The 18,133-nt window shown below is 37.0% G+C and overlaps 1 protein-coding gene across 6 annotated transcripts in view; it reads left to right on the top strand.

The window, feature by feature from the left end:
* PLCB4 (phospholipase C beta 4) overlaps positions 1 to 18,133 on the top strand; it is a 387,002-nt gene that overhangs the window by 10,823 nt on the left and 358,046 nt on the right. For 5 of the 6 annotated variants that reach the window (XR_011472111.1, XM_070419922.1, XM_070419916.1 and 2 more), the window contains exon 2: positions 14,730 to 14,785. The exons of the other annotated variant lie outside the window; for it this stretch is intronic. The gene's annotated coding sequence lies outside the window, so the exon portion shown is untranslated. The remainder of the gene's footprint in view (positions 1 to 14,729; positions 14,786 to 18,133) is intronic. 6 annotated transcript variants of the gene reach the window in all.

Below are 18,133 nucleotides of genomic sequence, written 5' to 3'. Positions count from 1 at the left end.
TTTTCATGGAACAGGCCGCCAATCTATTGCATTTATCCATTAGTATCTTGCATTTCTGTCCACTCCTCTTCATTCCTGTTGCCTGACACTGTCCAAGTTTATGTTCTCTGTGTTTCATGCCTTGATTGCTCCAGTACCCTTCAATCAGTTCCCTGTTGTGCTTCTTTCTCATTTATCCTATCATTCATGTATTCTGTTTGTTACTAAGTGAGTATAAGGTACTGTAATAGTGATCCAGTGAGGGCTCTTGCCCTCAGGGGTTTATAGAAGATATAGACAAATAAACAACTATTTGATAAGTTTATGTCTTTGCCCCTTTACTTCATTCTTTATACTCAACTAAAGTAATTTGCAGAGAAGAGATCATATTATAGCATCACTTCTAAAATGCTTCAAGACTTAATTCAGTTCCCCTAATTTGCCAAATACAAGCCACCCACAGCTGGACCTGTACAATGAAATTTTAATACCTTTATCTGCATCACCTACACCAGTGATGGCAAACCTATGACACGCGTGTCAGAGGTGACATGCAAACTCATTTTTTTGGTTGATTTTTCTTTGTTAAATGGCATTTAAATATATAAAATAAATATCAAAAATATAAGTCTTTGTTTTACTATGGTTGCAAATATCCACAAATTTCTATATGTGACACGGCACCAGAGTTAAGTTAGGGTTTTTCAAAATGCTGACAGGCCGAGCTCAAAAGGTTCGCCATCACTGACCTACACTAAGCTATATTACAATTCCAAGAACATAAAGTCTGTGGCCACAGTGCCTTTGCTGAGTTTGCACTCAATCTTCTTCAGCTGGCTGAGTCCTACAGGCCTTTACAGACTTCGCACAGCTGCCATCTTCTTCACAAAGCCTTCCTTGACTTCATCTCCAGATTGGGTTTCCCACCTCGGTCCTCCTGTAAAAGGATTGGCAAATTTTAGCCACATATGACTTTCTTAGGGAAGGGATGAATCTGGTGCATATTAGAGACTAAATGCATGTGTCTTAAATGAATGAATAGCTAAATGTCATTATTACAATTCTGCAGACTGGGCAAATTAGGAAAGCAATCTGATGAATAAGCAGAAGATGTGCCATGCTTAATAAATTGAAGCCATCTGCAGACTTATTACAGAGGAAAAAAGTATTCCATGATTATTTACACTGGTCACCAGGAAGTAGCACAGCGATCAATTTGGAAAGATGATCAGTAATTTGAAAACTCTATATTCATTATTTTTGCTAACAGAAATTCTGATACTTTTTAGTATACTAGAACCAGAGGAGATGTTTTCCTAAAGATTAGTTTACCATTTATTCCTGGTGGTTACACTCCCATGCTGTTTTTTTCTCTTTATGAGTTCGATTTTACTCAAGGTATGCTTATTTTTCTTACGGTGTGTTAGCACTCTGATTCAGAGACATTTCCTTATTTCAAACGTGGCTAGATCTATAGAGCAAAAAAGCATTTAAATCAGATTATTTTATTAAGTGGGACTCTGGGTAACATAAAAATGCTTTGTATCTATTTTCTTATAGCATTTCATTTTCAAAATGATGTGTGAATATATCAGTGCCAAAGAGAGAAAGCACGAGAATAATTAATTAATTGAAGGAATATATATTGCTGAATATTGTTTTTAAGATCATCTTTTACTTCCTGAGGTAGGAGGGAGCATTTTATTCCTGATGTCAGTTGAATCTGATGAAAATAGTGGCGTTGACAGTCTTCATTGTGCCGTCCGCCCCAAGCTCGGAGTGTCAGTCATGTTTAAGAGGTTCCTTCTTCACAATTGGCATCATTTTTTATGTAGCAAATTTCTTTAACTTTGTGTTGAAAATGTGCTGGCTAAGTATGTTAATTATCAGATATGTCATTATTCAAATTTGAATCGAGACAACATCTAAAACCATTATAGGTTAGTTATTGTAGCTGATGAGAAAATACTTCACAATTGCACGTTAGAAATACAGTCAGAGAATATTCCCTTTTATTTGGTCTTTTTGGACCTATGAGGTCCTCTGAGAGTCTTAAGTCTGGCCTCATTCTGTCCATTTTTCATTCCCTTTGAAAGAATTTCAAAGTAACTGGTTAAAGTTCCTCTCCCATCTGTCATAAGTAACACGCAGAGATTTCTTGTGTGGCTACCAGAGGGAAAGGAGGAAATTTAAAAGCGAGGATGATGTGGGTATTGATACCTCTCCTGAAAGTGACTCTGCTTGAATCAGGTTCTCTGATCCGTTTTGTCGCATGTTAAGTTTTGCTTTCTCAGCTTGAATTTATAAGTATGGCAGACCAACTGGTTTTACATTAAGCTGGAGAACCAGGAGGAACCCACTTCTCCATTCAGAGCAGTCAGTGCCTTTTAAAAACCTAGAATTGTTCCACGTTTTACCAAACCAAGGCTCTTCTAGCTTTGTTTTGGAGGTGCAGGCATACATCACCTGGAAGGCATACCTCACTTCTAAATAGGGTTTCTGGTCCAGAATATCTCAAGAGAAATTCCTTCCCATTTCCTCCCAGAGGTGAAAGCAGCCATTGCATTGCAGAAGGAATACGATGCAAGGAAACAGTGCTGGTGAATCCGGGCTTCCAACTCTCAGGTAGTGAGTGACAGATCTTCAGAAAAGAAGTCTCTCCCTCTCTCCCCCTCTCCCTCTCTCCCTCTCTCCCTCTCTCCCTCTCTCCCTCTCTCCCTCTCTCCCTCTCTCCCTCTCTCCCTCTCTCCCTCTCTCCCTCTCTCCCCACCTATGTGAGTTACATCCCTCTTTGAGGAGTTGAAACACTTCATGTTAATGAGCTTAAATCATTTCCCTAATTATGAACTTGAATCACCATCTAATTTATAATTTGGTAAGTAATGTGTACATTTTGAATTTCTCTGCTATCTATTTCAGTCCTGGAGTAAATCTGTTAAAACAAAATAAAAATGGTTTTGGTTATTTTTTCTTAACTTTTAACTTCTAACTTAACTTTTAAGTAGTTCAGGAAATATATTAATATGTTTTTAGGTAGTTAGCGATTTTTATCTCTGATATTCTTTTGTGTGAAATATAAATTCTGTGGACTTTCATTAAGTGCATTGTAGTATTTTGCTTGTTTTGGTGCTTTTTAAACAGGATGGTGCTATCTCCTAAAAGCACAAAGGAATTTGCTAGTTTAGATGTGATACTGTATATTTTGTTTAAAATACTCTACCCAGAACAAGATATAGTTACAGCATAGAATTGGGGTCAAAGCAATGAGATGCCTCTATGTATATGCATGAAATTTCAATGACCTCATGAATTCATTTGAATTTATTTGAATAAACTAAATTTAAGCCATTTGGCTCTTTTAAGCAATTAGAACACACTCTCAATTTTTAAATCAGATTTGTACAGTAGCTAACAAAGAGTAGTTGCTTGAATGTGTCCTGAAATGAATATGTTAGACTGGGACACTAATCTTATGATGTTATTTTTACTTCTTTATTTCATGGTTTTCTATATGCCCATTTGGATTTGTATGTATTCTGCTCTTTCTAAAATTGGTAGCTAAGCAGTGCGTTGTTTTAAACATTGTCAAGTTTTGTCTTGCTCTTAAATTTCATGTAGTTATGTGAGGTGGACAGAAGCCATCTATCTACCTTTCTGACACCCACTTTTCTGGGTTGAGCATATATTGACCTTGACTATAACTTTGAATTTAGGAGAATTGACTAGACTCTGAAAACATAAAGCCCAGTGTGATTGTAAGTACCTATTCCTATTACATTCCAATAATGTAATAAAAATAATCCAGAAAATGCCTGGCAGGCATGGCTCAGTGGTTGAGCGTCGATCTATGAACCAGGAGGCCATGGTTCGATTCCTGGTCAGGGCATATGCTTGGATGGAGGGTTCGATCCCCAGTGTGGGGCATGCAGGAGGCAGCCGATCAGTGATTCTTTCTCATCATTGATGATTCTATCTCTCTCTCCCTCTCCCTTCCTCTCTGAAATCAATAAAAAAATTTTTTAAAAGCTCCAGAAAATTGTTAAGATATGTCAACATTTTATATAGGAATTTGGCTTTATATAGCACAAACTTACCCACAAGAAAGAGTTCACTTTCTGAAGAATCCTTAGCAAAACTGAAGGTTGGGCTTGCATTACCGAGGCTGTGACTCTTTGATTATTATAACCACAACATCTGGAGGAATGTGTCTTTTCCTTTGAACAAAATGATATGTTCATACTTTTTTTTTGGAGGAATGTTATGAAAGGTGTCCATTGCATGACTTATTTGGAGAGTAAGAGGTGATATAAATTCAATTATCATTGAAATTTTTTACCCTGTCTGCTTTACTCAGAACAAATGAACATGCAAAGAGTTGGGCAAAGCTGACGTGTAAGAAGAAGTGATCATCAGAAACTCATTTTATCTAGATTGAAAAGGACATACTTTATGCCTGAGGACCCCACACAGGGAAAATACCTTTTAAAAGTTTTCTTACATGTCTTGGGAAGGAAACCAACATTTTTCAAGTGCCCAGTAAAGGTCAGGCATCCCACTAGGTACTTTTTATTTGGGAAGTTTATGGTTTTGACCATGTAGACTGGTTGTTTTGTGTTGAATGAGCTCGGATTTGAGGCACTGGTTATATGAAAAAGGCTAAGTGCGGCGAAGACCTCGGGAGAGGGTGGGAGCAGGGTGAAGGGTGTCAATGGGGGAAACAAGGGAACATCTGTAATACTTTTAACAATAAAGATAAATTAAAAGAAAAAGGGAATTGGGAGAAGAGACTTGTAGCTGGAGATTCTCTTAGTTGACAAAGTGTCCTTGAGCAAGTCATCTGTCTCGTTTTGCTTATTATCTCTTAAGTGAAGAGCTTAGGCTTGTATAATTCTTTCAGTTTTACACTTTTATCATCATGAAGTGTTCCTTTTTGTCTCTAGTAATACTTCTTGTGTTGAAGTCTATTTGTCTTATATTAATTCAGCTATTTTTTGCATGTGTGGTATGACTTTTTCCTTTCTTCCAACCTATTTTTGTGTTTCTATTTGAGGTGTTTCTCTTTGTAGAGTGTGAGTAGTGTATTTTGCTTTTTAAAATTATTTTTTAAATTTTTATTTAAATCTTTATTGTTGAAAGTATTATGTATGTCTCCCCTTTCCCCCCCATTGACTCCTTCTAGCCTGCCCCCACACCCAACCCCAAGCCTTCACCACCCTATTGTCTGTGTCCATGGGTTATGCATATATGCATACAAGTTCTTTGGTTAAAAAAACTATTATTATCGCCGAATCCGGTTTGGCTCAGTGGATGGAGCGTCGGCCTGCGGACTGAAAGGTCCCAGGTTCGATTCCGGTCAAGGGCATGTACCTGGGTTGCGGGCACATCCCCAGTAGGAGATGTGCAGGAGGCAGCTGATCGATGTTTCTCTCTCATTGATGTTTCTAACTCTCTATCTCTCTCCCTTCCTCTCTGTAAAAAATCAATAAAATATATTAAAAAAAAACTATTATTATTATTATACCTTAAGTTTTAGCAGAAGTTAAAGTTTTAGCAGGTATATCAAGTTATCATTTTGATTTGCTATATCTTCTCAGTTTTTTTTCTGATTTAACTGTACAAAAATAATCTTGTATGGGTTGGATACTTATTAGTGTAACTAGTTTGTTGAAAGAGTCACCTTTAGTAAGACACAACAGAAAATAGCTTGATTCTTCTCCTACTTTTGCTTCGGATGATATTTTTGGCAGATCCCATAGTTTTTGAGTCATTTTTGAAGTACTGAAACAATCTAATTTTCAAATACTAGGAAAACTGGTATAGTATAAGTACCAGTTTAATTTTCCTGTCCAGTTTATAGGTTCTCCTCTTTTCCATTCTCTGGCCTGACCCCTGGCTTGGTGATCAGTTCATTTCTAGTTTAACTCTTCTCTCTGCTCCTCCTTATACCCAGCATCTCTGTCCTCTCCAGAATCAGCAGGGGCATAAAAGAGGTCAAGGCTGCTGTGCTCAGCTGGTGGGCATGTTTCATGGGCAGTTCTTTTTCATACACACCCTGATGGGTTCTTTGGTGATCCCATGCTGGGTCATTGACACCATGCCATTATTGGATGTATACAGTGCAAATCTTGGGTAACCACTCATGACCTTCAACTCCTATCCTTTGGTGGTATATCACCGGAGTGTCCCTAAGCCCCTGTCCAGGCAGCCCACTTGGGTGGAGACCTTTCAGGATCACTACAACCTCACTGTCCTCCATGGTGTCCATTTGATCTCCAGGAAAACTCACATTAGCACCATTAAACTGAAGTGTAGCCCATTTCCACGTTTACTGAGGCCCAGTTGCCTTGCTCTACTATTGCAGGCAGCATCCAACAGACTTGAGGGTTCCAACCTTGCACATGCTCCACTGAACAGGTTATGAGGTTCTGCAGGAGACTAGCAACTAGCCAGGGAATAGAATAACAGCCTCTCTGGTTATAGAGAGTCCCAAGGTATGAAGGGTTGTTTTAGGCAGTTGTTCTGAGCTGATAGGGAAGGAAAGGAAACCAGTCTTTTCTCCTGAGAATTCTCTTTGAAGAAACGTCTTCTGCAATGCAAGTTTTGCTCATACATAGACTGCAGAGGTGACCTCTGGACGGGTTGGCCATGTGTAGCAAGTCCTGAGGTCATGTGAAAGGAACTCATCTCCTATTGTCTTTATCACCGAGACTTTAGCTGGAAAATTGAAACAATAATAGACTACCCCTTCTACTTAAGAGAAACTTTCAATTATTGGCTCAATAGCACGATGCCTAGTAAAGTGTTAAACTTTCACCAACATTTATAACTTGTGAACTACCACACTGTAATCTCCCATCACAGTAACGAGAAATACTAAGTACAAAATAAATGTTTAATGAATCAACTTATGGTGATTACATGATATTGGTCTCTGGGGAAAGTAAGGATGACCAAATATAATAAGAGAATTGAGGTTTCTAATGTACAATATTCTTTACTTAATTTGGTTAAACAATAGGTCACTTAAATGAAAAAAATGAAATGAAAGTTGGTCATGTTGGCAAAGGTGGATAAAACCCGAAACTGGGTTGATAGTTATCTCTGGTGGGAATCTCTAAAGAGTGCATATCATATATAAATTTTATATATAGTATGTGTATATATAAGTATATATGTATATGTGAATATGTTTATATGATGTACATATACACACATAAGTATATGTTTATAGTCCTGATATAACTGTCAGAGAAAACAATGACATATAATGGAGTTACCTCAAACATATTTTAAGAGTTGGCAAAGAATAAATAGCACAGATAAAGGAGGATGGTTTGGAACAAGAAACATGAACTTTTCCTAACTTTTGGAGCAGATACAAATGAATATAAAATGTATCTATCAGTTTACTAGTTAGTTTATTTTAAAGTAGAAAATAACCTTAAAACATTTAATGATTTTTGTATTAGAATCAATAGGTGATAGTATAAGACCGTGGTCGGCAAACCTCGGCTCGCGAGCCACATGCGGCTCTTTGGCCCCTTCAGTGTGGCTCTTCCACAAAATACCGTGTGCGGGCGCGTATGTAAAGTATGATTGAAACTTCATGGCCCACGTGCAGAAGTCAGTATTTTGTGGAAGAGCCGGTATTTTGTACTATAAGAAGTCATTTCAATGTTGCAAAATTAATTTTGACTAAAGTTATTTATCAGTAATTTTCAAAATATATTAACATGTATTATTTACTACACAATAGTGATTTATGTGAATAAAAAGGCGCTTATATCTCAGTAATGTCTAAGATTTAAAAAATAACTTTGGAGTTTATAAAAGTAATACATGATCATGCTAAAAATATTGGGGAATATCTGAAAAGCACAAAGAAAGCAGCAAAAGTACTATTAGTCTAATCACAAATAGATAACATTACAGGCCAGAATGAAAAACACCAGATTGCTTTTTGTTTATTGTTACATTTATTTCTATGAGTTATAAAAAATTGTCTATTTTTTTCATGGCAGAACTTCCTTTGATCTATATTTAATCAGCTCCCTTATTTTTCTGTTAAAGACTAAGAAGAATTCCCTTTCATGGCTAGCCTTTTTATGTAGGAAGCTGTACCAAGATTGTGTCCAGTATAATCAGAAATCTGCTAAATATAACTTTATTTGTAGAGTAGATTTTTGTGTAATTTTTTTGAGCCTTAGTCAGTTGTTAAGAATTACTTTAAAATGCAGAAAGAGAAATAAGGAAAGTGAGCTATTGCATAAGAAAAGAGGTATTTAAACACTTAAGCCTGTTTTTAGTTCTAGCCCTGGAACTGCCTATGGCAGATAATTTCATGTGGACCTCAGTATTTTATTTTCTCAATGGGATAGTGTCTTTCTAATTGAGGAGTCAAATGCAAGGGGGGATGTAAATGCATTTGGCCTGTTTTGGGGGGCATACTTTAAGCAAGGTAAGCTTAAAGAAGGAGTCCTAAGGCTAGAAAGCTTGGAGCTTGGAGCCATAGATTTTAAAAGGAAAAGTTTTGTATAGAGTTCTACTTTAATTATTATCAGGTACTGTCTTTGTAAAACTATCTTTATTCTGTTTCTTTCATTATGAAGCCATCTTTTAAAATCATTAACCTTAGGTGAAGAGCGAACACTTTGAAAAATAACTTTAGAGAAGAATAACTGTGAGTGCTATGGTGTGATATAATTGAGAATACTATTTTTCTCCTGTATCATGGGAAAGTATTGAAATGGGTTAGTTAAAAAAAAAAAGAAGAATGTGTTTATTTCCTTAGAGATAATTCAGCCATATTATGGGAAAATACTTAATGTCTTTATACTAAATCATGGTATTTCCCACCAAAGATTTATGTATGGGAAATTTAAAAATAAAAGATAACTAATAGAAAGCGAGAAAAAATGGAAACATGCTTTATCACATAGCTCTCCCCAAATCAGTTTGGCTTCTAACACATTTTCAGTATTGTTTAAAATTCGCTGGTCAAGTTAACCTGAAATCGCAGAGCAAAGAGGCTCATGTTTAGGCTAAAAACCTGAGGCTAACGTTTCCATCTTTGCAAGTACATTAAAGACTGCACATATTGCATACAAATAATAGCCAAATGTTTCGGAGGTGGTGAATCTATTTCTTCTCCATGAGAATTTATGAAGTTGTTAAATTAGATTTCTTTGGAGTCATAGCTGTTTATTTCATTAAATTGTTTACTGGATAAATATTTTCACTAAGCTTTTCACCAACTTCAAAGAGGTATTATTTATTCAATAGAAAAGTGTGAGGATTCTATTGCAAAATGCATTTGTTTTTATTTTTCTTTGTAAGTCCTCCCTCCGCCCCCCTCCGCTTTTGGTTCAAATGAGTCTATTATTTTAAATTGCTTCAGTATATCTGCTATCTCCTATGCATAGAAGCAGTGGGTTTTGTTTGTAAGCCAACCCATCCACCGATTTCCAAGACAGACAACAGAGAGCAAAGCTATTCCACAGTGCCATCCACTCCGTAAGCAAGGCATGAAAGCCACAGGGCTTGTGTGTGCTATGCACAGAGAGGGGGCTATTGATTTCTGAGAGAAACTGGAACTATAAGCTCTTAAGTTTATTTTGTATCATTTCTAAGTCATACAGATACTTGGTAGCTTTTAATTTTTTTTACATGCTGTAGGCATGTAGAATCTTTGCCATATTTTACAGCTGTAAGATGAGCTAGAGAAGGTCACTATCTGTATCATGTAAAATATCTGGTTTCTTACATGGCCAAACAGTAATTGTGCTTGATGTTATAGTGGACCCTGACTCTGCAGATACTTTTGCATCCATAATATGAAGGTTCTAGTGAGTGTTTTTCAGATAATGTACACGTACAACTTACAAGCAATATTTGAGTAAAGACCAAAGTGAGGAAGCAGCATGGTAAAGTAGAAAATTGAGAGCTGACCTTCCTGGGTTTCAATATTGTGCCTGCCTTTTACTAGATATATGACCTTTGGTGAGGTCCTTAGCGCCCTCTGAACTTGTCCTCATCTGTAAGGGAGACCCTAGTTGTGAAGATTAATTAAATACTAGGTGTAAAGTGCCTAACACATCAGCTGGCTTATGATAGCCACTTCATTAGTGTAGGTCTTTTCTTTCTATAGACAGTTGTCAACTAAATATGTCATAGTAGGTCAGTTGAACAGTTCATACATCTCATGATATTTTCAGAAAGGATGCTCCCAGATTTTTTTTTTTTTTTTTTGAGGATTGAATACTTTTCATCAAGTCTCTTGGAAAAGTAATCTGTATGTTTTGCTCATGTGTTCATTTATTCAGCATTTGTCAGTACTTATTACATGCCAGATTTCATCAGCTCTGGAAGTTTATATTCTATCAAGAGAGTTCATATACGAGAGAAATGACTGTATAATTATTTAAGAATTATTATTATTTTAATTTTTGCTAGAGGTATGTTTTTATTAATTTTTTTTGGAAGAGAGAAAGGAAGAGAGAAAGGGAGAGAGAGAGAGAGAGAGAGAGAGAGAGAGAGAGAGAGAGAGAGAGAAAGAAACATGGGTGTGAGAGAGAAACACCTATTGGTTGCCTTACGTTATATGGCTCGACTGGGTATTGAACCTCCAACCTTTTGGTGTGTGGGATGACACTGCAGACAACTGAGCCACCCAGCCAGGGCAATGACTGTGGAGTTTTAAGTTCCACAGAAGGTGCATTGCTGAGGCCCTGTATTACCACAAAGTAGGTGCATCTGAAACATGACAGCCCTTAGAGGTATCAGTCTATTCTTGTTTTCTTAGAGGTGTTTCATTTCTGATGTTTATTTTAGCCATACCTCTAAATATTTTCTTTTCTTTGTGAGTCATACAGTTTTTGAAAACTCTTAGGTTAGAAGATTCTTCGTTTTTTAATCACTGTGGAATAGCTTTGCTCTCTTTTTTTTGGTCATCATTTTCTTTTGTGTCCCTAACAGGAGAGTGTAGTGGTGGAATGATGAGTGGCTTGTTGTTTCTTACGGTTTTCCTGATAGCTGCTCTCCCTTAAGCGGTTGGCCTTTTAGTGTGAGGCATCCTCTTGACAAGTGGAAACTGTTGATGAAGTCAGTGATGATTACATAACTGTTATTGGACAGTTATGTGGAGCATCAGAGTTAGTGGAAATAGCAGTGGTTTCTGAGAACACAGCCAGGGAACAGGGCGGGGGGAGGGGGAGATAAATTATATCTGCTGTTTGTTAGAATATTTTTGGCTGTGAATTTATGGAAAGCAGCAGCCTACACTCACAGAAGCTTGTCACTACTAACATGAAATGCAAGTTTAGTGATCTAAACATTTTGGGCAAGTGTAGCATCTCAGGGATGCCACCAGAGAACCAGGCTCCCTCTTCCTTTCCCTCTGTTGTTTGTCTTCTGTCCTCATGGTTATGATATAACTCTGCACCTCCTAATAGCTCTTCTCAGGAAAGAGGAAAGGGGATATGTTCATAGTATGAGAATAAACTATCTCAAGGATCTCTCTCTTGCATCACATGGCCATCCTAGCTGCAAGGGAGTCTGGAGAACTAACCATTTTAACCTGATATATTGCTACCCAGAAGAAAACCAAGACTATGAATAGTAGTTAGACAAATAGTCATGACTGCTTATCTGGGAATTTTATTTTTATCATTTCTAGTAGCCTTAGATTTCATGATTTGGTAAGTAGTAGTTGCCACCTCATTCATTCATTTATTTGACAAATATTTATTAAATGCCTAATACCTTATAATGTACCATTTTCCCAATTTAATAAAACTAGACCACAAAATATGGCTGAATGAATAAAAATTCATGGACGAGTATGGATGTTAGCTACTGAAAGCTTCTTTTAGCTCATGTAGTAAATTGCTCGAACTGTGATTTTCAAATTGAAAACAAGTGAATTTTGTTTAGCTGACCTCCATCATGCAACTCGTTCATAATTATTACCCACACATTCCCTTTTTTGACCCTTGATCTTTTTGCAGATAAATTTGGAAGCCTGCTTCATAAGGCCGAGTTGCTCTGGCTTTCCCATTATGCTCTCTTTCCCAGGTTTTATGTGCTTATCCATTAAGTCAGACAAATGCCCTTTTCCTAATTGGGTATTGTTTTTTTTTCTTTTTATTAGAAAGGAAACAGATTGTTTTAGGCCAGGAAAACTTAAAAAAGAAAACAGAAAACCATCAACTACATTTTTTTTTTTTTGTAATCATCAAATCTCATGTTAGGATTCAGCAGTCTTGTGCATATTCTATTCAGAGGGAACCCAAGTTTGTCTTGCCCCTGGTTCACTTCGAGGAAGGCTTGCACAGATTCACCAGGGTCTTTCCTTAAACCATGTTCAAGGTCAGATTTCCAGTAGTGGGTCAATCAGTCAAATTCCTAGGCTATGAGAATGATTTTACTTTGTGTGTGACTTTTCTTTGTTTTGAAAGCTGAGTTCTAGCCTCATGTGATCTCTTCTAGTCTCTTTCAAATTCTAGCCAGATTAGTGGTATCATCTATAAAGTGCCCATCTTTTGGCTATTTCACAGCAGTAGAAGACTCAGGTAGCTCAAGTGGGTTGTAAATCTGATAGTTTTTACCTGTGACCCCAAATTTTGCACTAAGAAAGACTATTTTTTAATGATCCCCTCACAGACCTCTTGTTTAGAAAGTTTTTGCTCATGAAATAGATCACATTGATATTAATTATAGGTTGTCAATTTCCCTGCTTATATTAATCAAAGGCATATTTAACTATCCACAATATTCAACAAGCATGAGATAACCAATATTTATGTTGATATCACTTAATTCAAAGCAGAGATACTTGACATAAAACAATGCTTTATTGCAGTTAAATATATACCTCTTATTTGGCTTGTGAAATATTGGAAGGAAGCCTCAAGGCCATTATTACTTCATTTATAAAACCATAACTGCTCGCTGTTCATTTTTCCTCGTGTGGTACTTAATGACCATCTTTTAACTTTCTGGAAAATTTTAAATATAACAAAAGTATAGTGAATATTACAGTGAGCCTTTATATATCCATCATTAAACCTTCAGATAGCATTACTAAGCCATCACATAGCCATCATTAAACTATAACAAAACCATGGGCACTTTGTTTCATCTGTTACCCATCAACAACCCCAACTGCATTGTTTTGAAGCAAATCCTAGCTTTATTATTTATGGATGGCCCGTTTATGAACTGAAAATCTGTGAGCTTTAAGCTCTATTCCAGTTGTTGCTATGCCATTGATTATGATTTGGCTCCATGTGTGACTGTTGACCAATGTTTCAATATCAGTCATCAGTCTCTCTTGCCTTTCTTTTGTTAGCAGAGTTGACCTGCCCCTGAAATTTCAGAAATAGAATAGACAGCTATTACTGACCCTAACTGTACTGTATTGGCAGTGAGAGCCCAAGCAAAGCTGGCTAATAGCTCAAGTGAAGAAAAGCAGGAGAAAAAATGGCTCCAGATACTGGCTTGCTTGGGGGAGTCCACGTGGAGAATTGGTGTTGCTTCAAAAGAAAGAGGTTCTGGAACTAAATGTGGCCAGGAAGGGTTGTACTCAACCTTGGCTATATGCAGGTATGGATGTGGGTGCAGGATTCACATTCCTTTCAGTAAGGTTTTTGGAGAATATCTTAGAGTTTACCAAGGGTCTTTATTGTCTGAAAAGAAGGTGGCAACTAAAGCAACCACCAGCTAATCTAGGAGTCTCCTTTTGACGTGTGTGTGTCTACATTCCTTGAATTTATGCACTGGTAGTCATTTCAAGTCCTTGGAGTTTTTTGGGGTCAGAAATCTGGCCATTGTTTCTGAATTTACACACCATTATCTCCATTGGAAGTTAAATTAATTTTCACATGAAACCTGGCATTCCAGGGTCAGAGTCAGGATTATATTCTTGTGGACATTATTCCATTGGTCATTTTAATTAGATTTAATGGAAGTGATTTATAATAGTAGATGATTAACTTGTATAAAACTAAATCATTTATTTCCTTCTTTGGGCTTGAGTATATAAAATTAAAATATTAGGATATTTTAATCTATACCAACACATAATTTTGAATAGAAAAATTGCATTTAGTGTTTGTGTGTGACTAGCAGGTTTTATGTCAATTACTTATTGAAAATAATAAAAGTAAAATAAAATCAGATAGATCCTATTTTGATTTACTTTTCTTTATATATTTTTCTTGATCTAAAAGTCTTAGCTAAGAAAAATAGAGCCCATATATGTGGCTTGTTAGCTTGGACAATAAAAGAAAATTCAACAGGAGACATCAGCTTATAATTCTGTTACCTACACAGTCTATTACAACTGCTTCACGTCATTTTTCCACTGGGAAATAGAAATAGGAGTGGAGTTCTATACACTTATTTCTTCATTTATACATTTACTTCATGGAATAAAACAAAACATTTGTGTATAGTCATTGGAATAGATGTGAAGGAAATATTTCAACGCTAGTTTTGAAAAATCCTCTTTTACTTTTATACCTTTCCATTTGCTTTTACCCATTTGCTCCTTAGAAATCAAATAATTGGAATAAAACTCTTCAAAATATATCATTTAGATAGAAATAAATATGTTAATTCTGACTTGAAAGTTTTCCATTATTTAATATTGTACATGAAACCATGACATGAGGAAATTTTGGCAGGTCTTTAAAGTTCGCCTTTGCGACTCTATTATTAGTAGATAGCCTTTCTTCTTTTTCCCCCCACAGGAGACGACGGGTTCTCTGTGATCTGGAATCCTGAAATGTGATCTTCCTTAAAAAAGGTAGGCATATGTGCTTTTTAAAATTAATTTGTGACTTTCAAAAATTGTGTTATCTTGATTAAATTGCAACTCAGACCTTTAATCTGGAAGCAAGTTTTAGCTGCTAATGCCTGCCATTGTGGTTGATTTAAAATCTCATATTCAGCTTCCTACATTCAGCATTGAATTTGCCAGGCTTTTTAAAGAATGACTCTTGTGAGTGAGTGTTTGATGTCCACAGCAGTCTACATGTGATGTGTAATAAGTGGATGTCTCTCAGTAGCTACTCTTTTTATTGAAATAGATTAATTTCAGCTTATCTCAATGAAATATGGTCCTCTTTTTTCCAGTGGGTGACATCATTCTAGGAAGCCCACAGAGTTGGGAAGTAGAATATGGTCTGGCCAGTAAAAGTTGTCATATCTTCCTTTTTTTTTTTTCTTTCTGTGAGATTTGTTTTCATAGTGTGAATTGTGATTTGCTTGATACTTTATTAGCTGTAACAAAGTTATGAGCATTCTTCGGTTTATGGCATGTTTTGTAATCTATCTGGGCTCTTTAAGATGTTTCTAAATTTCATGGGAGCTCCGAGCCCAGCAGTTGTTGTATTTTCATCTAATAAATTTTACTCTGAAAGGTGTGCTTGGGGATCTTGATTCTGATGACAGCATCGTGACCAGAGCAGGGCCTACACAGTCAGGGAAGTTCTGGTCACGAGTGCCACAGGATCTCCTCTGAGATTCTGTGATGTTCCAAGATCACAGAGGTCAAATGTGACCTTGTGTCACCAGCCTCCAATGTTTCCCTTTGGTCTCCTCTCAGGTTGTAAGATTTGAGCTCTTAGACTATTTCTGGGCAGAGAATTTATGGTGTAGAAACATTTCTTCCCCATTTTATAATGTGATGGTGATGGGGTCTTTCTTTATTCTTCTGTCAGCATCACAAAAGTGACTGTTCATCTCCAGCTGTCAGTGACCTTGTCCAGCTCAAGTGCACATCCAGCCTAGGAATAGATCAGTTCTTCCCTCTGACATAGCTCCCAAGCTAGCTACCCATATATTACTAATAAACTTCACCTACCTCTTGATGGTAAAAAAGTAGAATTAGACTAGATCATTGGGAATCTAGCATGAAGAACACACATGCTTTCTAATCTCTGAATTGGAAATAGAGCGGGTTAAGCTAAGGTGGAATATCTGACCTACCTAAGATAGGTTGAAACACCAGTAAACTCAGCGTTTGGACTTTAGTACTACAAGAGTGTATTTGAAAATAGAGACATCAAACTGCTAATCTGTTTCAGAAATGGACTTGAAAAAATCTGTTGTATGGAGATAGATGAATTACAGGGAAATTACTGCAAAGTGACTAAGTAAAGGCTTGTTATATATTTTTTCCTCAAATTATTTCTTCAGATATTGGCTTCAAAGATGATACAGAGACACATGAGTTAATCACAGGCAGAGAGTGAGGATACTTTTTGATGAAATGATGATAGGAAAGGACTTGGTGAACATAAGAGTTTTGGGAAATACAAATAGTTAGACCTTGATCTTTGAATCTAAAATGATAACTGGGCTTAGCTGCAGCATAAGTAATTATTGTCCATCTGCTGCCAGATATACATTGAAAAATTTGACTTCAAACATTATGAAAGATGCTTTTTCTCATTTCTTTAACTCTAATCTAAAGACTCTCTTGTGAACAATGACCCACATCTCTGTAACATATTGTCACATATCGGATGGACATTTAGAGACACGGTATTTATTTATTTATTTTTTAAAATATATTTTATTGATTTTTTACAGAGAGGAAGGGAGAGAGATAGAGAGCTAGAAATATCGATGAGAGAGAAACATCGATCAGCCGCCTCCTGCACACTCCCCACTGGGGATGTGCCTGCAACCAAGGTACATGCCCTTGACCGGAATCGAACCTGGGACCTTTCAGTCCACAGGCTTACGCTCTATCCACTGAGCCAAACCGGTTTCGGCTAGAGACATGGTATTTAAAAGACAGCTCCTAACCTGTGTGGGCCACAGAGCCCAGGAGACTGTGGGATATTGTAAGAGCTCTTGGAGCCCATGGTAGTACCAAGGATGGTTCACGTTCCATGTGTATGTATATGACTATTTGACAATTATCTGTAGCTGCTGCTGTTCTGAAGAAATGTACATGAATATAAAATGTTACTGAATTAAGAGGAGCTTCTTGACATAATGTATTTTCTTAACAGCAGTTAAAGCACAACTTGGAAAAGGTTATTAATTCGTTTGCCATTAAAAATGGGACAGCCGAAACCGGTTTGGCTCAGTGGATAGAGCATCGGCCTGCGGACTGAAAGGTCCCAGGTTCGATTCTGGTCAAGAGCATGTACCTGGGTTGCGGGCACATCCCCAATAGGAGATGTGCAGGAGGCAGCTGATCGATGTTTCTCTCTCATCGATGTTTCTAACTCTCTATCTCTCTCCCTTTCTCTCTGTAAAAAATCAATAAAATATATTTTAGAAAAATGGGTCATCATAGCCTGGCTGGTGTGGCTCAGTGGTTGAGCATCAACCCAAGAATCAGGAGGTTAACATTTTGTCATGTCTGCAGTAGACATTTGTCACCAATTAGGTTGCCCAGCATCTGAGTATTTTTCCCAAATTGGGGGAAACCCATCATTGTATGAAACTGGGTGGGTGAGAGTGCCCTTGTTTCTTTTAATTGCTGAAACAGAAATACCCACTTTTGTGTTTTTCCTGACTTCTGCCAGCTAGCAGGAGCACAGGACTTAAGGACTGCCAAATCTGGAATTGTCCCTCTGGAGTGATTGATGGCTTAGAATTCTGCCTGTCTGGTGCACGCAGCAGCACTGGTGGCCGTGTGCAGAGCTAGTTGTGGTGATCAGGGCCAGTGACTTTGGTGGTAGGTGTAACAGAGCCGACTGTTGAGAAGAAAGGAGAAATGCTAAGGAAAACAGCTTTTCTGCATATGTTAGGAGCCCAGAGTAGCTTCACCTATTCCAACTAACATTTTTCTCTACATGGAGTAATAATGACAGCATAATTAAAGACCATCAAGAGAAGCAGATATCAGTTATTCACGAAATTAGTCATAACACAAGTAAGACATCCTGACATTCTTTTAAGGAAATAAATCCTTTCATTAACCTTTAATAAAAAACCCCCGCATATCTCAGAATTACAGACATCCCAATTTGGCTTAGTGATGAAACAAGTTTTTTTTGTTTGTTTGTTTTTTGTTTTGGTAGAGGTTGTTTCTTCTGCTCAGATTCTAATCAACACCATTGCCTGTGAACAATCACATTTCTGATTTTTAGCGGCTAGGTTGACCAGCCTGTTTGGTTTGTTTTCTAGAACA

Source organism: Myotis yumanensis, unplaced genomic scaffold (assembly GCF_028538775.1).
Source record: "Myotis yumanensis isolate MYYU_CA2020_CCGP unplaced genomic scaffold, mMyoYum1.0.hap1 SCAF_7, whole genome shotgun sequence".
Classification (NCBI taxonomy): domain Eukaryota; kingdom Metazoa; phylum Chordata; class Mammalia; order Chiroptera; family Vespertilionidae; genus Myotis; species Myotis yumanensis.
The sequence above is the reverse complement of the archived record's forward strand: the minus strand, read 5'-3'. Positions and strand labels throughout refer to the sequence as shown.